Source organism: Aotus nancymaae, unplaced genomic scaffold (genome assembly GCF_030222135.1).
Source record: "Aotus nancymaae isolate 86718 unplaced genomic scaffold, 86718_ANA_hifiasm-v0.15.2.pri h1tg000020l, whole genome shotgun sequence".
Taxonomy (NCBI): Eukaryota; Metazoa; Chordata; class Mammalia; order Primates; family Aotidae; genus Aotus; species Aotus nancymaae.
This window is the reverse complement of record NW_026988432.1, coordinates 26,531,652-26,554,602: the sequence shown is the minus strand read 5'-3', so window position 1 is coordinate 26,554,602 and position 22,951 is coordinate 26,531,652. Positions and strand designations below refer to the sequence as shown.

Sequence of the window (22,951 nt, the reverse complement as noted above, 5' to 3'; positions counted from 1 at the left end):
GTGGATGCTACACAGGCATATGCATCTGCCTATTTGCTACATCCACCTCCCAAAACAGAAACACAAACCTTGTCACCTCCTCACATAGGCAGCTACGAAGAATAAGTTAAGCCAATTAAAGGTTGTTTTTTGCTTATCTACAGTGTAATTATCTATTAATAATAAAATTAAAAAGCTACCTGTATTAGAGTTCCCCAGAGAAATAGAACCAAGTGTTCTGTTGGTAGAACAGTTAGATAGATAGATAGATAGATAGATAGATAGATAGATAGATAATGATAGATAGATAGATAGACTCTTTCTTTCCCTTCCTTCTTTTTTTTTTTTTTTTTTTTTTGTTGTTGTTCTTGAGACCAATTCTCACTGTCACGCAGCCTGGAGTGCAGTGGAGCGATTTCAGCTCATCGCAACCTTCACCTCCCAGGTTCAAGCAATTCTTGTGCCTCAGCCACCTGAGTAGCTGGGATTGCAGGTGTGCGTCATCACACTGGGCTAATTTTTGTATTTTTAGTATAGACAGGGTTTCACCATGTTGGCCAGGCTGGTTTCAAACTCCTGACCTCAAGTGATCTGCCCACCTTGGCCTCCCAAAGTGCTGGGACTACAGGTATGAGCCATTGCACCCAATGCTTCCTTCTTTCCTTCCTTTCTTCCTTCCTTCCTTTCTTCCTTCCTTCCTTTCTTCCTTCCCTCCTTCCTTTCTTCCTTCCCTCCTTCCTTTCTTCCTTCCCTCCTTCCGTTCTTCCTTCCCTCCTTCCTTTCTTTCTTCCTTCCCTCTGTCCTTCCTTCGCTTTTTCTTTTTCTCCTTTCTTTCTTTTTTCCATCCATCCTTCCTCTGTCTCTCTTTCTCTTTCTGTCTTACAAGGTGTTAGTTCATGTAATTATAAAGGCTGATAAATCCCACAATATGCCATTTGCAAACTAGAGACCCAGGAAAACCAGTGGTGCAGTTTGACAACCTCAGCGAGTTATTGGTTTAGATTCCAGTCTGCATCTGAAGGCCTAAGAACCAGGAGCACTGAAGGTAGGAGAAGATCAATGTCCTAGCTCAAACGATCGGGCAGAGAGTGAATTCAGCCTTCCTCTGCCTTTTTTTTTTTTGATTCCTATTAGCCAAGAGACTGTCAGTCAATCCTCTGCCTTTTTGTTCTAGTCAGGCCCTTAAAGGAGAATGATGTCCACCCACATTGGGGAGGAACAACTGCTTTAATCCGTTCACCTTCTAAGAAATACTAAGAAATTAGTATTTCTTCCAGAAACACCTTCACAGACACACTCATAAACAATGTTTAGTCAACTATTTAGACATCCCATGGCCCTGTGAAGTTAACACACACAACTAGCCATCATACTACCAAGAACAATATAAACTGGTTTTCAGATGAACTCATTAAAATGTAGAATCCTGAAGTACAGGAAAGATTTGTATCAACAAGGACCCAGTTTCTTCAGCTCAATTTACAGTTGGGGCTTCCTTTCCAAGTCTCCTGTCTTGGTCTAATGCCATCACCAATTTCTCAATCAGCCAAGCTTAAAATTCTAAAACTTGGAGTCATTTTTGACTCCCTCTTCCTTTTTATCTCTCCTATCCCATTAGTCATCAACTTCTGGGCATCATTTCTTTGAAAACTGTAATGTTTTCTCTTCTTCTGTTCTCAGCCAGTGAAGTCCTTAGTAACTGCACACTGATTATACCATCGCTTACTCTAGGCTCCTCTCCATTCCATCTGCCCATCACATCCTTGCCAAATATTCCTGGAACCCCATCCCCACTGAGTCATTCCTTAGCTCAAACAAACACCTAGAATGGTAGCTCCCTGGGACCTCTACAGTGTCAGTCTATAGTTCACTATCAGCTTTTCAAGGTTCTTCATAATTGAGCTTTCTCCAGGAGACTTTCTCCTTCTGGATAGCAAAGCTGGTCTTGCTGACCCTCTGTTGTAAGCCTGCACAGTATGTAACACGGAGTAGGTAGTGAGTAAATTACAACCAAATGCATCGAGAAACCTTAAAGCCCATGGAGTAGGTCATATCTCTTATTGCATTATAATTACTGGTGTAGAGTAGTTAATGAGTGGTATGGATGTTTGCTTTCATACAGGTGAGAAAGCACAGAACGGGCATTTTGACAGGTCAGTGCTCTGCATGATCTTGTAAGTTCTTGAGATCCTTCTTAGATGCAGAACAAGAAAACAACTATTTTGCGAGTACTTATCAATAATAGCACAGGCTTAGAAAAAGTGATGTGAAACATTTTTAAAGTTTATTTTACATAATTTGATTTTATGACAAATATCCTGATACGAGCTCTTTGACCTTTCTTTGTCAGTTATGCTTACACACAAATCACAATGACTATAAATAGGGCCACTTGAAAACAAAAATAAAGGACAAATGACTTTGGGCAAGCCACTTAACATTTCTGAGCTGCTTTTTTTTTTTTTTTAGAGACAGGATCTCTCTTTATAACCCAGGCTGAAGTGCAGCGTTGTGAAGTGCATAACTTACTGCAGCCTCAGACTCCTAGGTTCAAGCAATCCTCTAGCCTCAGCCCTCCAAGTAGCTGGGACTACACAGGCACATGCCACCATGCCCTGCAAATTCCTCATCTTAAAAGGAGGAGGTGGCAAAAACCTGATGATCTCTGTGTTTCCTTTTCAGATCTGCCATCAGTTGACTCCGAGTGCAAAAAACTACCCCTCTACTCCTTAAATCAACAAGTTTATTAGTCTGAGCATTCAGTTTTAAGATTTCCTAGGCCAGTAAAATTCCCTCACTCCCAGCTTTTTTCTATGGGATTTTCAGAGGGTTAGAAGCATTTTTGTTGTTCTTGTTATTTTTATTTTTTTGAGGCAGAGTTTCGCTCTTGTCGCCCAAGCTGGAGAGCAATGGCATGATCTTGGTTCACCACTACCTCCGCCTTCCGAGTTCAAGCGATTCTCTAGCCTCAGCCTCCCAAGTAGCTGGGATTACCTGAACCTGCCACCACGCCCAGCTGATTTTTGTATTTTTAGTAGAAATGAGGTTTCACCATGTTGGCCAGGCTAGTCTTTAACTCCCGACCTTAGGTGATTCACCCTCCTCGGCATCCCAAAGTGCTAGGATTACAGGCATGAGCCACTGCACCCGGCCACAAGTCTTTTATTTTGACAAAACGAATTTTTTATTTCTAGTACCACCATCCTACAAACCATCACCATCATGTAATTTTAACAAGTCATGTTAAGACCACAAATTTAATCTCTGGATAAAAGATAATTCTTGTGTTTAATACATTTTAAGTTTATGGAAAAACCAGTGAAGCCACCTTATTTTTCTCATTTTACCATAGACTAGTGAAATCTTTGTCACAGGCTGATTCTGTTGTCATCCTGATTTAACACTTTTTTCTTTGTGTGACCTAGGATTAAATCTAGCTTCCCCTTTGCTACATAGAAATATGAGGAAATTCACCATTTTATCGTCCACAAATATTATAAAATCTAAAATATCAACATTGGAAGGTTTATTAAATATAAATCCATCAGAAAGATGTTTATATTCTTTCCACTATATCCCACCAGACAGTTATCACACTGACAGCTGATAGCCAGAGAGCTGTCTGGGTTTTGAAGGTAGAGGATGGAACAATAATAGCTGGCTATATTTTAAAGTGTGCATTTTACCAACTTCTCTTTTACAAATCCCGTATCAGTGATTTATGCACTCTGACATGAGACTGAGAAATATGGACATGGCTAAGTGCACTCATCTGATGTAATTCGGTTAACATGTTCTGTCTCTGAAATGTCTAAATTATCTCAATTTTTCAATGGGGAGGCCGACGCGGGTGGATCATGTGAGGTTAGGAGTTCGAGACCAGCTTCACCAACATGGTGAAACCCTGTCTCTACTAAATATACAAAAATTAGCCAGGCATGGTGGCGGGCACCTGTAATCCCAGCTACTTGGGAGGTGGAGGCAGGAGAATCACTTGAACCCAGGAGGCAGAGGTTGCAGTGAACAGAGATTGCGCCATTGCACTCCAGCCTGGGCAACAAGAACAAGACTTCGTCAAAAGGAAGGAAGGAAGGAAGGAAGGGAGGGAGGGAGGGAGGGAGGAAGGGAGGGAAGGAGGGAGGGAGGAAGGGGGGGAAGTGAGGGAGGGAGGGAGGAAGGAAGGCAAAAGGCAAAAGTGAGTTGGGTTAAAAGCCAGCTGATTAAGGGAAGAGACTGTGTCAAACCTAACAAGGAGCAGAGAGGGGTGAGAGGATGGCCAAGAGCCTGTTACCTAGGTGGGTGATACTTGGCTCCATAGCCTGTGTTTTCACTTCTTCTCTCACCTGTTGATTTTCAAGTCCTCTTGCTGAATGAGGTTACTTGATAGCCTTAAAGAAGCCAGAGCTTGGTCAGGCACAGTGGCTCACACCTGTAATCCAGCAATCCAGCACTTTGGGAGGCCGGGGTGGGCAGATGGCTTGAGCTCAGGAGTTCGAGACTGGTTTGAGCATTAAACAAACAAACAAAAAATTAGTCAAGCATGGCAGTACACACCTGTTATCCCACTTCCTCTGGAGGCTGAGGTGGGAGGATCGTTTGAGCCCAGGAGGTCAAGGCTTCAGTGAGCTAAGATCAGCCACTGCACTCCAGCCTGGGGTGACACAGCAAGACCTTGCCTCAATAAAAAAAAGAGAAGAAGAAGAAGGAGGAGGAGGGAGGAGGGAGGAAGAAGGAAAGAGGAAGAAGGAAGAAGGAAGAAGAACGAGGGGAGGGGGAGGAGGAGGAGGAGGAGGAAGTCCGAGCTAGGCACATGCAACAACCATAGGTAGGCTTAAGGTCCAAGAAGCCACGTTAACTCTTTCCTTAGAAAGCCAGTATGGTCTGTATGAGACCAATGGGCTGGCTCAGTAAAAACCTCTCCCTCACTGCACAGGAGCAGAATCCTTCCTACGACAGGAATCTGGAACATGTTCAGTGAAATCATTTCTTCTTCGAGAAAACCAATGCCAGTGCTTACGATGACAGCCTGTCCATCTCTGACCTAGGACTCTGTGTTGACACAGAAACATGACCTGAGTCTGCAGGGGCCTTGGGGCAGAACCCTCTCTTTTTGATAGGATTGGAAGTCACAGCACTCATATATTGCCTATCAAGACCATTCTTCCTAATTTAGATTTTTTTTTGAGATAAGGTCTTGCTCTGTTGCCCAGACTGGTCTCAAACTCATGGGCTCAAGCGATCCTCCCACTTCCCGAGGCTCAACCCACTATGCCCAACCCAATTTAGGGCTTATGTTCATTTGATGCAAACTGGGCTTCACACCAATGAGCGCCACTAGTTAGGTCTGGCTCCCCACGACTAGTCTGTCTTCATACAGCCAGCACCTCCACAGTTCAATGTGTCCAAAACAGAACCCTTCACCTTTCCACACGCTGGGCTACTTTTCTTTCTGGTTTTTCATTCCTTGATAAGTGCATCTATTTCCCAGGTTGGGAGGCCTTACAGACCTTTCCACTACTCAACCCCAAAGCTTGTTTCCTTCCTGGGCCTAATCAGCTGTTGGGGTCTCCTCCCATCTTTGCTGCAACCTCCAGGGATGAAGCCAGGATTCTCCTCCTCATCCAAGAGTTATCACCAAAGCCAAAGTTAAGTCAAAGAAAAGAACATCCAGTCCCTTTTCCTAGGGAGAGTTTTATCACCACTCCCATGGCACAGAAACCAGTGGTAAACTATAAATAAACTCATAGTTAGCTTCTGTTTCCAAAGGGAAGCTCACCAATGCCTCATCACCTGCTTCCTTCTGACCTGACCTTCAACCAAGGACAGTGCAAGCTTGCAGAACACACAGGCTGCCCTTTATCAAGCACTTCATCTGCATTTCTAAGACTCTCCCTGATTCTGTTTTTTGTGTTTTGTTTGTTTGTTTGTTTGAAGATGGAGTCTCGCTCTGTTGCCCAGGTGGGAGTGAAGTAGCACAATCTCAGTTCACTGCAACCTCTGCCTCTCAGGTTCGAGTGATTCTCCTGCCTCAGCCTTCCAAGTAGCTGGGACCACAAGCATGCGCCACCACGCCTAGCTAATTTTTGCATTTTTAGTAAAGACAAGGTCTCACCATGTTGACCAGGTTGGTCTCGAACTCCTGGCCTCAGGTGATCCTCCCACCTTAGCTTCCCGAAGTGCTGGATTACAGGCCTGAGCCACCATGCCCAGCCTCCCTGATGCTATTACTCTGCCTGACCAAAGAATGATCACTCCCCATTTTCTCATATCTTTTGTAAAAAACAACTATTCTTAAAACTTTAGAAAAATGCCTCCCTCTCTCTGTCAAACTTGCAAAGCTCTGTGCTCCATCTCTTCCTTCCCATTCCCATTCCCCTGGTCTAGTCTAGGGTATTGCTCTACCCTCCTATGTGGTCAGCTGGTTCCTGACGTCACTCCAGGATGATACTTCTAAAGCACATTTTGATCATGTCACTACTGTCACCCCATCCCCTTGCCATCCCCCCAAAACTCTTACTAACTCTCCTTTGCTTACAGAACAAAGGCCAAATTACTTAGCATGGTATTGAAGCTTCCACATTTGAGCTCCAACCTGCCAATCTAATCTTGTTTACATTCTTTTCCTGCTAACAGAACAAGCTCTAAGATTTCACATCTATCTCTCTGTCTGGAATTCATTTCCACCTATCAGAACTATAACTATCCTTCAAGGCTCAGATAAAATGACATCTACCACACAAGCCTTCCTTGGTATTCCCTTCCTGAAATGTTTTCACCCTATTCTTGGCGCTTCCATGAAGCTCCCCATACGGCCAAGGACAGTGTCATTGAATTTTATATCCTTATAAACTTTTTATCCTTATATCTTTATAAACTTTTATATCCTTTCATATCCTTGTAAACTTATAAATTTTTTATCCTTTTCAATATCTAGCACACTCCTTTTCATAAAGTTACTTAATGAAGTATTTATTAAATGCATTAATCCAGCCGGGAGCATTGGCTCATACCTGGAATCCCAGCACTTTGGGAGGCTGTGGTGGGCAGATCACCTGAGTCCAGGAGTTAGAGACCAGCCTGGCCAACATGGTGAAACCCCATCTCTACTAAAAATATAAAAATTAGCTGGATATGGTGGTATGTGCCTATAGTCCCAGCTTCTCAGAAGGCTGAGGCACAAGAATCGCTTGAATCCAGGAAGTGGAAGTTGCAGTGAGCCAAGATTGCACTACTGCACTCCAGCCTGGGCAACACAGCAAGACTCTGTCTCAAATAAAGAAATAAAGAAGAGGCTGGGTGCAGTGGCTCACACCTGTAATCCTAGCACTTTGGGAGGCCGAGGTGGGTGGATCACCTGAGGTCAGGAGTTCAAGACCAGCCTGGCCATCATGGAGAAACCCCATCTTTAAAAAAGAAAAAATAAAATTAATTAAAAAAAAAAAAAGAAAAGAAAGAAGAAAGAAAATTCATTAATACACTAGTGGTGAATTTAGTCAACAACTTTTTTTATGGTTAGGTAACTTTTTTTATTTGAGACTGAGTCTTGCTCTGTCACCAGGCTGGAGTACAGTGGCGCCATCTTGGCTCACTGCAACCTCCAGCTTCCTGGTTCAAGAGATTCTCCTGTCTCAGCCTCTCAGATAGCTGTGATTACAGGCATTCACCACCATGGCCAGCTAATTTTTGTATTTTTAGTGGAGATGGGTTTTCTCCATGTTGGCCAGAATGGTATAGTAAAGTAACTTCAACTTCAAACTTTTTAAATTTGCACGTTTTGTCCAGAAATGATGTTAATCATTTATCATACAATCGTATCCCCAGTCCAGAAGTTAATCTATGCAGAAAGGAGCTTTCATTATACATCCAAGTGAGTTATATTTCAGATAACTGTGTAGTAGTGCCTACTTGGCACTTTTCACAAGAATCAATTCTTTTGTGTTCCCTGTGAGTCAGAGGAGGAGAGGAAACCAGAAGGATAAAGGAACATACTCAAGCTCCCCAGCAAAGGTCAGAGATTAGATTTAGAGCTTTGCAAAGTTGAGGGAAGGGTTATGTTGAAATTCCCTGAGTGCTAGACCTCAGAGCAGTTGATGAGTCAACTGCGAAGGTGCTGGCTAATGAACTATGAGATCTGAGCGGTGTCTCAGACAGGATGCTGAAGAAAGGCATTTTGTAGACTGATGACCGCCGCCTTGCCAGTGTGGTGGGTGACGTGAGTGAGTTCTGCCTGGTAGTGCGGCTCTTGTCTGCAGTGAGTCTTGAAGAGACTCATTCACTCACCTGTCCACGCATCACTTCACCTTCCAAGAAGGAAAAATGTTAAACTTACTTAGGTAAATTTTTTTTTTAAACAGAGTTTTGCTCTCGTTGCCCAGGCTGGAGTGCAATGGCGCGATCTTGGCTCACTGCAACCTCTGCTTCCCGGGTTCAAGCGATTCTCCTGCCTCAGCCTCCCAAGTAGCTGGGATTACAGGCATGTGCCACCACGCCCGGCTAATTTTATATTTTTAGTAGAGATGGGTTTCTCCATGTTGGTCAGGTTGGTCTCGAACTCCCTACCTTAGGTGATCCACCCATCTCAGCCTCCCAAAGAGCAGGGATTACAGGCATGAGCCATCGTGCCTGGCACCAATAGGCCATTTCTAGTTTTCAAGCAGTGGCAGAGGAATTCACTCACAGTAGTGAAGATTCTGAGCAAGTGCCTTTTTATATCCCAGGAAAGTACAAAAGAGCCTAAGGGCAATGGCCTGGGCAAAACTAACACCTGAAAAGAAATTAGCAGCTCAGTGGGGAATAGAACAGGGTGGGAATCAAACAGGACAGACTCTTGGAGAGTCTGGAGAGACAGGCTGTGAAATCTGACCTTGAGGTAGAAGAGGGAGAAGAGGGGGAGGCTGGTGGGTAAGGACGGGAAGCAATGGACTCCTCCAGTCATCTGAGCCTCACAGTATGCTAAGAATTGTGCAAGGTAACAGGGGCAGCCATCAGGTTCAATCTATACGTGAATCAAATTATTTCAGGTCCTCCAACCATAATGCCTCGACTGAATACCTTGATTGGGGATTAATTCCAGGTCTTCATCTGGGCTATCCAGCTCCAGGAACTTGAGCTTGCTTTACACCAGTACTGGCTTTTTATGGCATCTCCCCACACTCAAGAAAGATGAAGAACCTGAAATGGGAGAAATGAAATGTTTACCCAGACTTCTGATTTAAGGTGTGGTGCTTCTTTGTACTACCTTGACCTGAGTATGGTCAAAGTGCTGTTTTTAAAGGGTAAATTAGCTGGGTGTGGTGGCTCACAGCACCTGTAATCCCAACCTGGGAGGTGAGGTGGGCGGATCACCTGAGGTCAGTAGTTCAAGACCAGGCTGGCCTACATGGTAAACGCTGTCTCTACTAAAAAAAAAATATATGAAAATTAGTCCGCCATGTTGGCACGCACCTGTAATCTCAGCTACTCAGGAGGCTGAGGTAGGAGAATCGAATCGCTTGAACCTGGGAGGTGGAGGTTGCAGTGAGCCGAGATCACACCACTGCACTCCAGCTTGGATGACAGAGGGAGATCCGTCTCAACAACAACAACAACAACAAAAACGGAAAGGAAAGTGAAGCAACTATTTGTAAGGTGGACAAGCATTGGAAGAGGAGGGAAACAGGTGGCCAGTTAGGAGGTATGACAATGAATAAAAGCTGGAGAACGCAATGCAAAGACAGGAAGCAGGTCTTGGTGACAAATGCATTATAGGGGAGGAAGGAAAAATCCTTTTCAGATTCCACTGACATCTATTGAACACTTATTCTATTTCGTTTTTCTTTTTTTTTTTTCTTTTTTGAGACGGAGTCTCGCTCTGTTTCCCAGGCTAAAGTGCAGTGGTGCAATCTCGGCTCACTGAAACTCCACCTCCCAGGTTCAAGCGATTCTCCTGCCTCAGCCTCCTGAGTAGTGGATTACAGATGTGCACCACCATGCCCGGCTCATTTTTGTATTATTAATAAAGACAGGGTTTCACCATGTTAGCCAGGCTGGTCTCGAAGTCCTGACCTCAGGCGATCTGCCCGCCTCAGCCTCCCAAAGTGCTAGGATTAAAAGCATGAGCCACCATGCCCAGCCTCTCATTCTATGTCTAGTTATCCACTTAAGTGCTTTCATGTGCTCTTTAAATTTGGTCTTTAGAGTGACACTACAGAGATAAATAAATTAAGGGATATTGAGAGAATTGCCGTGGTCTAGAAAGTGGTAGAGCAGAATTTGAATCCAGGCGTCCTGACTCCAAGTCCCATGTTCTCTTCATGACATTATGGATCTAGAGAAGTGGCATTTACAGAAATGGCACTGCTGGGAGGAGTGGCCCATAGAGGGGAAATACACTGGCTTTGATTTGGATCTGAGCTGTGGTAGGATATCCAATTGCAGATGTTCCGTACTGACCTGGCTCACGTCTTGCTTTCCATCCTGACTCACATAAAAAACAGTGACCTTCACTGGGTGCCTCCCTCTGGATCACACTGGATCTCAGCCATCTCAGGCAATTCCTCCGCTTAAAACCTCACTTTCTGACTACAACTCTCCAACTTTCCAGGCTTCCGGTTCTCTCATTCCTATTACAAACACCTGAATGCTTTTGACTTTTTTTTTTTTTTTTGAGAGGGAGTTTCCCTCTTGTTGCCCAGGCTGGAGTGCAATGGCATGATCTTGGCTCACTGCCACCTCTGCCTCCCAGGTTCAAGCAATTCTCCTGCCTCAGCTCAGCCTCCCGAGTAGCCAGGATTACAGACATGCGCCACTATGCCCGGCTAATTTTGTGTTTTTAATAGAGATGGAGTTTCTCCATGTTGGTCAGGCTGGTCTTGAACTCCCAACCTCAGGTGATCCGCCCACCTCAGCTTCCCAAGCTCAGATTACAGGCATGAGCCACCACGCCCAGCTTGCCTTTGACTTTTTAGAAGCATCAATCCCTTGATATTTTTATTTTCTCCCAGTCTTTTTCTTTCTTTCTATTTTTTTTTTTTTTTTGAGACAAGGTCTCACTCTGTCACCCAGGTTGGAGCACTAGGTGTATAACTAGATATTCCTGGGCTCAAGCAATCCTCCCGCCTCAGTCTCCTGAGTAGCTAGGACTACAGGTGCACAACACCACTCATGGCTAATTTTACTTTTATTTTCATTTTTTGTAAAGATAGGGGCTCACTATGTTGCCCAGACTGGTCTTGGACTCCTGGGCTCAAACAAGCCTCCTGCCTCAGCCTCCCAAAGTACTGGTCTCCCGGTCTTTTTTATCAGTTCCTTCAGACATCTCTGTCTCCCCAAATAACCCTAGATGCCTTAGCTCATCATCTGAAGCCTACTTGTGCCTTTGATTCCCCTGTGCCCCATTGGGGCAGTATAGATGTCACTCTGTAGCATCTCAGACGATACCCCAAGCCTGGCTGGATGTTACAACCTGTCTTCACCTTTTCTTAGTTGCCAGAGGAAACTTTCTTAGTCTTGCAGAGAATACTCACAATCTCCAACTTCAGCTGGGCCCTGAGCACCCCTCAATTCTTCCCCTGCCCAGGGTCTCTCCCTCATTGCCTCCTATTTCATAGAAAAACCCTGAGAGCATCACACCATCTCTCTTCATCACCCTCCTACCTATAAATGTAGCAACATCCACAGCCTTGTCACTGCTTTCCCTCCCCTCAATAGAGAAGCCACTGTCCCTCCTGCCCAAGGCCAGTCCCTGCCCCCCTAGGCCTCCCAGGACTCTGCTCCTTCCCACCACTGGGTGTCATCTCTCTTCCTCTGCTGCCTCCTTTCTGTCAGCTTCTAATGTGCTCCAACTTCTCCTCCTCCACCCCCCAACTGCTCCATCCCTGTTTTTCCACTTCTCGAAAGAGAAAGCACCTTGACTTCCTCACCTCACACCTGCTTCTCAAGCTGCTGCAGTCTGATTTTCACTTTCACTGGCTCTTGAAACTATACCACTAAGATCTTAAATGCCCTCCTAATTGACACATCTTATTTTTATCTTCCTGGGCCCCTCTGCCCCTTTTTAAAAAATTTTTATTTTAAATTCTGGTCAAAGGCTTTGCATGGTGGCTCACGCCTGTAATCCCAGAATTTTGGGAGACCAAGGTGGGTGGATCGCCTGAGGTCAGGAGTTCAAGAGCAGCCTGGCCAACATGGTGAAACCCATCTCTACTAAAATACAAAAATTAGCCGGACATGGGTGCAGGCACCTGTAATCCCAGCTACTCAGGAGGCTGAGGCAGGAGAATCGCTTGAACCCAGGAGGCAGAGGTTGCAGTGAGCCAAGATAGTGCCATTACGCTCAAGCCTGGACAATAAGAGCAAGACATTATCTCAAAGAAATAAATATATAAAATAAAAATAAATTTCGGTCAAATACACGTAACATAAAAATTTACTGTTTGAACAGTGTTTAAGTGTACAGCTCAGTTGTGTTACATATATCCACATTGTTGTGCAAATTCTATACCCATTAAACAACAGCTACCCACTCTCCCCTCTTTTCCAGCCCCTGGCAACCACCATTCTACTTTCTATCTCAAAGGATTTGACTACCCTAAGTACCTCATGTCAGCAGAATCATACAATATTTGTCTGTGTCTGGCTTATTTCGCTTAGCATATTGTCTTTAAGATTCATACATGTTGTGGCATGTGTTATAATTTCTTCCTTTTTAAGGCTGAATAATATTCCATTGTATAGATGAACAATATTTTGTTCATTCATTCATTCATTGATGGACATTTGGGTTACATGAACCTGTTGGCTATTGTGAATAATGCTATGAACATGGCCATACAAATATTTCTTCTAGATCCTGCTTTCAATTCTCGTGGCAATATACCCAGAAGAGGTATTGCTGGATCATATGGTGTCCTCCATGTTTTAAAGGCCATCACTGCCTCCTTCCTGAAGCTCCCTGCTACACTGTCTCCATGAGACACAGTCTTTCTTCTCACCTCCAGTCCTCTTGGCACCCTTCTTACCCTTCCATCTCCTTCCGTTTGAATCAGAGTCCAATCAGAAAAACAGAAATTTCCTTGTAAAAAGAAGGTGTTCAACACAGGGAATTGATGAAATATCCATTGGAAAGCTGAAAGAATATACAGGGGAGTGTTGAGATAGCCCAGATCAGTAACTGCAGGAAGCCACTCCCACTCCCGGGGCTGGAAAACAAAGAGATGATGTTGACTCCCACCTCTAGAGGCTCTAGAGACCCCATCTCCCTTACCGCACAGCTGGGCTTTGACCCTTGAATTAGAGAATTAGAGTCAGGGTTTTCCAGAGAAACAGAACTAAGAAAAGAGAGAGAGAGAGAGAGAGGGAAGGAAGGAGGGAAGGAGGGAGGGAGGGAGGGAAGGAAGGAAGGAAGGAAGGAAGGAAAGAAGGAAGGAGGCTGAGAGACAGGCAAGCAGATTGATGGATGGATGGATGGATGGGTAGATAGATAGATAGATAGATAGATAGATAGACAGACAGACAGATAGATAGATAGATAGGGAATTTGTTGGCTCACACAATTGTGGAGGCAGAGAAATCCCACAATGTGCCATCTACAAGCTGGAGAGCAAGGAAACCCCCTGGTATGAGGAAGGAGACCCAGGTATCTAGGATCACCTCCCCCTTGACTTCCACACTGCATTTCAATAGAGGAAAAGGCTGGCCAACTGGCACCTCCTAAATCACCTTCCTGTAAATAGCAGGCATGTGAGGGAATCTCTCCGGAAGACATTGTTTTTACTTAAACAAGATCAAACCCCCACCCCACTCCTCCATCGACCAAGACCCTTTCATATGTGCTTTCTAAAGCTGTAAACCCAAGACCCTTTCATATGTGATTTCTAAAACTGTAAACCGAAGACCCTTTCATATGTGCTTTCTAAAACTGTAAACCCAAGAACCTTTCACCTGTAATTTCTAAGGCTGTAAATCTAAGATTCTTTCATGTGTAATATCTAAAGTTTAAGCCTATATAAAGGCAGAGCTTCTCTTTGTTAGGTAAGCTTGGTCATTTAGACAAATTGTCACCTGGCTCCCGGCCGTAATAATAATAATAATAAATACTTCTTCCTTCCCAGTTTGGTGTTCGAGAGGTCTGTTTCTTGAGGTCGCTCCTGCTTCAGTATAATTCCATCTGAGGCCAAAGGCCTGTGAACAGGAGGCTGGGAAAGGGTGAGGGGGAGTGCCAGCATTGGTGTAAGTCACAGCGTCCAAAGGCCCAAGATTCAGGATCTCTGACATCCAAGAGCAGAAGATGGACATCCAAGGTCAGGAGAAGCTGGATGTCCCAGCTCAAGCAGAGAGCAAAGTCTCCCTTCCTCTGTCTTTATGTTCTATTCGGGCCCTCAACAGATTGGATGATGCCTTTTCACACTCCTGAGAGCAAATGTTTACTGAGCCTACTGATTCAAATGCTAATGTCTTCCTGAAACACCCTCACAGACACATCCAGAAATAGTGGGAGACTGGAGGAAACAGTTTGCAAACCTCAACCATAGCCTCAAAGAACAGAGTCTAGAAGGACAGATTTGGAGCCAAGAGACAATACACAGAAGATGAGCCTGAGTCTCTGTCCTGAGTTCACCATTCTTCTCACTAAATTCACTTTCTAGGAGGAGTCTCAGCTTTCCAGGAGTAAACTCTCAACGCTTCCAACCGCTACCTATAAGCCCGTGACATCCAAATCCATTTGTCCAATGCAGACCTTTCTTCTGAACTTCAGACTCATCTCTTTACCAGTTGCCTGCTAGGAATGTCCACGCTGATGGTCTTCAAATTACCTCCACTCCTTGGTTCTGCTGGTAGCAGTCTGCTGCCTCTCAATCTGCTACAATTTGATCTTGACTTCCACTAGCTCTGTAGGCTGCTTGTGGAAATGGCTTGGCAATAAGGAGGTGAGTTAAGCTCTTCCATTTGGATAGAGTACAATGAGCCCCAGAATGTTATTTCTCATATTTTCTTCTCACTTCTCCTTTCTGCCCCAGTACAGAATGGGCTGAGAGTCACAGGATTTGTGACCAGAGAACGGTTCCATTTCCCTTTCCTCACTGTTGACATTATGCTTTTTGAATATTTTCACAACTGAGGCCAGGTGTGGTGGCTCACGCCTGTAATCCTAGCACTTTGGGAGGCTGAGGCTGGTCGATAACCTGAGGTCAGGAGTTCGAGACCAGCCTGGCCAACATGGTGAAACCCCGTGTCTACTAAAAATACAAAAAAAAAAAAAAAATAGCCAGCATGGTGGTTCATGTCTGTAATCGCTACTCAGGAGGCGAAAGGGATAAGAATTGCTTGAACCTGGGAGGCAGAAGTTGCATTGAGCCGAGATCTCACCACTGCACTTCAGCCTGGACGACAGTGTGAGATTCCGTCTCAATGAAATCTTATTCCTTTCCCAACCTTACACAAAGATGACTATTGCCCACTAATGCCTATTCAGAGAATGTAAATAAAATATAAAAAATACAAACAAGGGCCAGGCACAGTGGCTTATACCTGTAATCCCAGCACTTTGGGAGGCCAAGGCAGTGGATCACCTGAGGTCTGGAGTTCAAGACTACCCTGGCCAACATGATGAAACCACGTCTCTACTAAAAATACAAAAGTTAGCTGAGCATAGTGGTGCATGCCTGTAGTCCCAGCTACTCGGGAAGCTGAGGCAGTAGAACTGCTTGAACCTGGGAAGTGGAGGTTGCAGTGAATCAAGGTCACGCCATTGCACTCCAGCCTGGGTGACAGATATATGTGTGTGTGTGTGTCATTTTTCTTCACAAAAGAAGCTAAAATATATTTTTATACCAAAAATAAAGTTGTAAGCTGCTTTTAAAAAAATCCTTTGTGGGAGGCTTTCAAAAACAATTATTCTTTTTTACAGCAATTCTACAGCAATTATTCTTTTTTATTTATTCATTTTGAGACAGAGTTTCACTCTTGTTGCCCAGGCTGAAGTACAATGGTACGATCTTGGCTCACTGCAACCTCCTCCTCCCCGGTTCAAGTGATTCTCCTGCCTCAGCCTCCCAAGTAGCTGGGATTACAGGCATGCACCACCACACCCGGCTAATTTTGTATTTTTAATAGAGATGGGGTTTCTCCATGTTGGTCAGGCTGATCTCAAACTCCCAACCTCAGGTGATCCACCCACCTTGGCCTCCCAAAGTGCTGGGATTACAGGCTTAAGCCACCTTGCCTGGCCTACAGCAATTATTCTGAAAGTATGTTGTAATAAATTACTTTCTTGACCTACCTAACAATATGTACCCCTGGCACAAGGAGAGACATGAACAAAGTCCTCTTCACATGGAACAGAAGATAACTAAGACAAGGTTCCTAAATTATAAACACTGGAGTCTGGGAAATTTGGCCAGTTTCAACTTGAAAGCAATCTCTGCAATGTTAATCAGTTAAACCAGCATTTGTGTCACAGTGTGGATTCACCCAGTAACTGGAAAGCCCAGGTAATGTAACATTGTCTCTGGCAAAGCTGAATAAATTGAAAGAGTGGAGTTTACTGAAAGTCACAAACATCTGTTGAAGGAGAATGTCCCCACATCACCTTGAAATTGGAGATCTGACAAAAGAAATTGCTACGGGAAATTGTTTTCCATGATCACAAGTTGAACTCATAAATTGCTAACAGGTAAAACAGGTTCCTAGTTGAACGTAGATAAAAACTGAAAGCCTGGTACAAGAGTTCTTAACCATAGGTGGTGTGTGAACTTGGACTGGGAAAAATACACAAACAGTCCCAGACTTTAGATTTTTAAAGTTTATGATGGTGGGATAGTGATATATATTCAGCAGAAAACATTCTTCAAGTATCCATACAAGCATTCTGTTTTTCACTTTTAGTACAGTTTTCAACAAATTACGTGAGAAAGTCAACACGTTATTATAAAATAGGCTTTGTGGCCAGGCATGGTGACTCATGCCTATAATCCCAGCACTTTGGGAGGCCAAGGCAGGTGGATCACTTGAGGTCAGGAGTTTGAGACCAGCCTAGCCAATGTGGTGAAACCCCGTCTCTACTAAAAATACAAAAAAATAACTGGACGTGGTGGCACACACCTGTAATCCCAGCTACTCTGGAGGCTGAGGCAGAAGAATTGCTTGAACCGGGGAGGCAGAGGCTGCAGTGAGCTGAGATCACGCCATTGCACTCCAGTCTGGGTGACAGAGCCAGACTTCGTCTCAAAAATAAAATAAAATAAAATAAAATAGACTTTGTGCCAGATGATTTTGTCCAAATGTAGGCTAATGTGAGTGTTCTGAGCACACTGAAGGTAGGTGGAGCTAAGCTATAATGTTTGGTAGATTAGGTGAATTAAATTTATTGTCAACATACCTAGGATGGGTTTTTCAGGGTATAGCCCCATCAAAGGTTGAGGAGCATCTGTATTTATTTATACTAATTTCTAACTAGAATTAAACATTTTCTTCAATTATGAACGTAGGGAACAAACTGCTAGGATTAACAGAAATTGCAATTTTTTTTTTTGAGATAGAATTTTGATCTTGTTGCCCAGGCTGGAGTGCAATGGCACAATCTCAGCTCACTGCAACCTCTGCCTCCCAAATTCAGGCAATTCTCCTACCTCAGCTTCCCGAGTAGATGGGATTACAGTCACGCACCACCATGCTTAGCTAATTTTTGTATTTTTAGTAGAGACAGGGTTTCCCCATGTTGGTCAGGCTGGTCTCGAACTCCCAACCTCAGGTGATCCATCCACCTGGGTCTCCCAAAGTGCTGGGATTACAGGCGTGAGTCACTGCACCTGGCCCAGAAATTGCGATTTTTTTTTTTTTTTTGAGACGGAGTTTCACTCTTGTTACCCAGGCTGGAGTGCAATGGCGCGATCTCAGCTCACCGCAACCTCTGCCTCCTGGGTTCAGGCAATTCTCCTGCCTCAGCCTCCCGAGTAGCTGGGACTACAGGTGTGTGCCACCATGCCCAACTAATTTTTGTATTTTTTAGTAGAGTCAGAGTTTCACCTTGTTGACCAGGATGGTCTAGATTTCTTGACCTCGTGATCCACCTGCCTTGGCCTCCCAAAGTGCTGGGATTATAGGCGTGAGCCACCACGCCCGGCCCCTGAAATTGCAAATTTTTTTATGTCATTTTACAATCGTTGCAGATTATTAGGTTGTTGCAAATGTTATTGTGGTTTTTTTGCCATTGAAAGTAATAGCAAAAACTGCAATTACATGTGCACCAACCTAATACTTTGAAATATCATTATTACTAGTTAGAGCCTCTATTAGACTTTTATTTAATGCATTAAAAAGTAGCATATATATTATTATACCAGAAATTTGGGATTTAAAAAATTATTCTGGTAACTTTATTTCATTGTAGTTGGATTCTGTGGTTATTCTACGTATATTTTTTTGAGACAGAGTTTCACTCTTGTTGCCCAAGCTGGAGTGTAATGGCACAATCTCGGCTCACTGCAACCTCTACCTCCAGTGTTCAAGCAATTCTCCTGTCTCAGCCTCCCAAATAGCTGGGATTACAGGCGCGCGTCACCACACCTAGCTAATTTTTTGCTATATATTTTCTTTTGTGCATTTAATAAAACATTCTGAGGAGTCTGTAGGCTTCATCAGACTGCCAGTGGTGTCCAGCACACCAAAAAGGTTAGGAAACCCTTGATCTAGTAATTAATGAAAAAAGTTTTTAGGCCATCATTTTTTAGTTGTAGGCACAAAGATATGAAAAAGAAATTCTATTTGCACCATTTGGTGGTCTTAATAAGCTGGAATCTTGATTATCCTTTTTGCAAAGTAGTGTTATTTAGGAATAATCATTTAGTCTATGTCCTTCTGTACAATCTAAGTTATATTTTTGGTTCAACTTTGGTTTTACAGTCTAAGTACAATTCCCATTCTGGGATTTTTTTCCAGAGATCAGCCAGAGACTTTGCCTCTCTCCTATTTAGTGAAACTTTCTACCTCATGCCTTGTTCATTACTACACATCTAGTGAATAGTACAATACAAATGTACTACTCATGGTTTAAGCAGAACATGTGGTTCAAGTGCAAGGAAGGAAAGACATGCGACTTTCCTTTGGATGCCTGTTTATCAGGAATGCTCCAAGTTAATTGCTGGGGCTGGTGCAGATCCCAAAATGGTCAAATCCTAAAGTGAAACACTGGAATTGAGTCAAACTGCTAGAGAGGTCTTGGAGTCCCACAGACTTTCCTAAGGTAACTAATGGCCATGAGAAGAACATTTGGAAGGATCTTCAGTGCAGGAGTGCAGCCTGGTGTGGGAGGTAATTCAATTCAGAATGCATTTCAGAAGGCTAGCAAGTTTAAAGTCAAAAACTACTGGGGCCGGGTGTAGTGACTCATGCCTGTAATCCCAACACATTGGGAGGCTGAGGTGAGTGGATCACTTGAGCCCAGGAGTTCGAGACCAGCCTGGACAACATGGTAAAACCACTGTCTGTACTAAAAATACAAAAAAATTAGCTGTGTGTGGTGGTGCACATCTGTCATCCCAGCTACTAGGGAGGCTGAGGCAGAAGAATCTCTTGAACCCAGGAGGCAGAGGTTGCAGTGAGCCAATATTGCACCACTACACTCCAGCTTGGGTGACAGAGTGAAAACCTTGTCTCAAAAAAAAAAAAAAAAAAAAAAAAAAACAAAAAACTATAGGAAGGAAAGGCACACCTAGGAGGTTTCTTTTGTGGTTCCTATAATGTCAAAGCTGTTTTTGGGTTCTGATATCCAGTGCACAAAAGAACTTCCCATTTGTTGCTTAGTAGGAAAAGATACTGGATAATCAAATGCAATTTATCCATTTTGGTGTCCTTAAATTACTATACCTGTTGTAACCGCTCTCTTGGCCAGAAAAATCATGAACACTTTATAGAAAAATGTCCCTGTACTGCCCCCAAGAGATAGAATCTCAGAGCTAGCTTTTCAAACTCACGTAGTCTAAGAACTTTGAAGCCTGCATGGTCTATTAAAGACACTTATGGAGAGTTAACTTCAAGATACCAGGAATACTATTTGGACATTCAAGGTAAATATGCTTGGGATTTCTCTCCCCAGACATCAGCCAGAAACTGTTTCTATCCTATTTGGTGCTTAGTTCGTTATTACACATCTAGGGAATGAACGATAAAATTGCAATGCTCGTGGTTTAAGCATAGCATATTCTCAGTGTAGGAAGAAAAAGAGCAATTGTGCATTTGCCTTGGTACAGGAACTTTTTGAATATAAAGAGCATATCATGGGCTTCTCATTATCCCATATCTAGAAACAAAAATCTACTTATAGCAGTGTGAGTAGAACTTCAGAGGTCCTCCATGTTTCTCAGACGTTACTGTGCTCTGGGCATGTTGTTGCAATGCAAATCCTGATGCAGTGAGCTTTTTTTTTTTTTTTTTTTTGAGATGGAGTCTTGCTCTGTCACCGAGGCTGGAGTGCAGTGGCGTAATCTCAGCTCACTGCAACCTTCACCTCCCAGGTCCCAGTTCAAGCAATTCTCCTGCCTCAGCCTCCCCAGTAGGTGGGATTACAGGCATGCACTATCATGCCCAGCTAATTTTTGTATTTTTAGTACAGATGAAGTTTCACTATGTTGGCCAGGTTGGTCTTGAACTCCTGACCTCGTGATCTGCCTGCGTGATCCAAAGTGCTGTGATTACAGGTGTGAGCCAATGCGCCAGCCTGAGAGTGGCTTTTTCTAGCAAGCTTCCTAGTGATGTCACAATTGCTGTTTCTGGAGTCCTCAGGTAAGGAGTTTTAGATAATGATGGAGGCAGGACTAGGATTTGGAATAAGTAACAATAAGCAGCCTACAACTCAGGAAGATTTTAGGGGTGGGACCTCGGCAAGACTGAATCACTTTTCATAAAAGAAGAGGGTATTTCCACAATGTGATGATGCCAGTCAATTTTTGCTTTACTCCCTCCAGATGACCTAAAGCCCAAAGAGAAATCAAATGTAGTACAATATTATCCATAAATATTTTTCCTTAAGGAATAAAGATTCTTCTATTGTTTAATAAAATTGTCATGTTGGCCGGGCGCGGTGGCTCAAGCCTGTAATCCCAGCACTTTGGGAGGCCGAGGCGGGTGGATCACGAGGTCAAGAGATCGAGACCATCCTGGTCAACATTGTGAAACCCCGTCTCTACTAATACAAAAAAATTAGCTGGGCACGGTGGCGCGTGCCTGTAATCCCAGCTACTCAGGAGGCTGAGGCAGGAGAATTGCCTGAACCCAGGAGGCGGAGGTTGCGGTGAGCCGAGATCGCGCCATTGCACTCCAGCCTGGGTAACAAGAGCGAGACTCCGTCTCAAAAAAAAAAAAAAAAAATTGTCATGTTAACTTCTTTATTCTTCACAAAAATTTCTATAACTTAGGCCAGGCACGGTGGCTCACGCCTGTAATCCCAGCATTTTGGGAAGCTAAGGTGGGAGGATCACAAGGTTAGGAGTCCGAGACCAGCCTGATAAGCATGGTGAAACCCCATCTCTAAAAAAAAAAAAATAAAATTTCTAGAACTTTTCTTAAAATATTTTGATAATGAAGACACTGCTTATTATTGCACTAGTTTACTCTTTAGACAGCTTGAAACTTGTATTTATTTTAATTATATAAAAATTGGGCTGCTCTATCTATAGAGTAGCTGTGCTTTTATTCTTTTACTTTCTTAATAAATTTGCTTTCATTTTGCAAAAAGAAAAAAAAGAATTGTTAGTACTTCTTTGGAGGTAATTACCACCATTAGCACTTCACTGTATTTAAGGAAAACATGATTTTTTCTCAATGATCGTACTTACCTACACCAAATGCTTTCATGTCTTACTTTCACCAGGCTGACAAGAGGTTTGTTTTTGCAGTGTGTCTAGCAAAAAAAAAAAAAAAAAAAATGCCTTTAGATATACTGTTTACTTACTCTTGTATTTTCAGAGTTTGGATTTTTAATGATCCTAATTTATTAGAGAATAATTCTCAGTGGTGCAGTCGGTATTCATTATTAATATCTTCTATTCTAAAGCAGATTGAGTTATACAAATCTAAAGATTCGAGTAGCACAATCTATCTGCTTTTGCAGTAGATAATGTGTCAACCTAAAACCGATGATCTTTCTCATATATACTTCTCTCATTACAAAGAGAATAACCTTCTGTAACTCTCTGAAATCTCAATAATATGGATTTTGGCCAGGCAGGGTGACTCATGCCTGTAATCCCAGTACTTTGGAAGGCCAAGGAGGGCAGATTCCTTGAGCTCAGAAGTTTGAGACCAGCCTAGGCCACATGGCAAAACCCCATCTCTACAAAAAATACAAAAATTAGCTGGGCATGGTGGTGTGCATCTGTAGTGCTGGCTACTCAGAAACCTGAGGTGGGAGGATTGCTTCAGCCTGTGAGGTCGAGGCTCCAGTAAGCCATGATTAGGCCACTGCACTCCATCCTGGGTGACAGAACAAGATCATACCTTAAAAAAATAAATAAATAAAAGGGCCAGGCGATGTGGCTCACACCTATAATTCTAGCACTTTGGGAGGCTGAGGTGGGTGGATCACCTGAGGTCAGGAGTTCAAGACTAGCCTGGGCTGATGGTGAAACCTCATCTTTAAAAAAAAAAAAAAAATGGAAACGGCTCTTCTATTTTCATGGCAACTGATACCTGATACAAAAGTTTCTCCAGGCATCTTCCTTTAATTTTGAGAATAGCTGACGAATATATGCCCATCTTGAGATAACTGGCACATATATTGCTTTACACTTTGCCAATGGAAGAGTTTTACAGGGAAGTCACACGGCCAGATGTGTGCCAGCAGACTGCCACTTTAAGGCGCCTCTGCATTCACAGGTGAATAGGCTGAACTGAAAACAAAGCCCAAAATAGCAGCCTCAATTTTCAACAGTACAGAATTCACATAACTAATCCACACTCCTGCCTTCCTCTGGTTTCATGTTCATTTGGGCCTTGCCAC

At 43.4% G+C, this 22,951-nt stretch overlaps 1 protein-coding gene across 4 annotated transcripts in view; it reads right to left on the bottom strand.

The window, feature by feature from the left end:
• Nucleotides 1-22,951, bottom strand: part of MRO (maestro) — an 84,118-nt gene that overhangs the window by 49,974 nt on the left and 11,193 nt on the right. For 3 of the 4 annotated variants that reach the window (XM_012464283.3, XM_064379153.1, XM_012464282.3), the window contains 3 exons: nucleotides 21,789-21,853; nucleotides 9,031-9,150; nucleotides 4,323-4,477 (listed from right to left, as the gene is read on the bottom strand). The gene's annotated coding sequence lies outside the window, so the exon portion shown is untranslated. The remainder of the gene's footprint in view (nucleotides 1-4,322; nucleotides 4,478-9,030; nucleotides 9,151-21,788; nucleotides 21,854-22,951) is intronic. The other variant, XM_012464286.3, reaches the window with a different exon arrangement.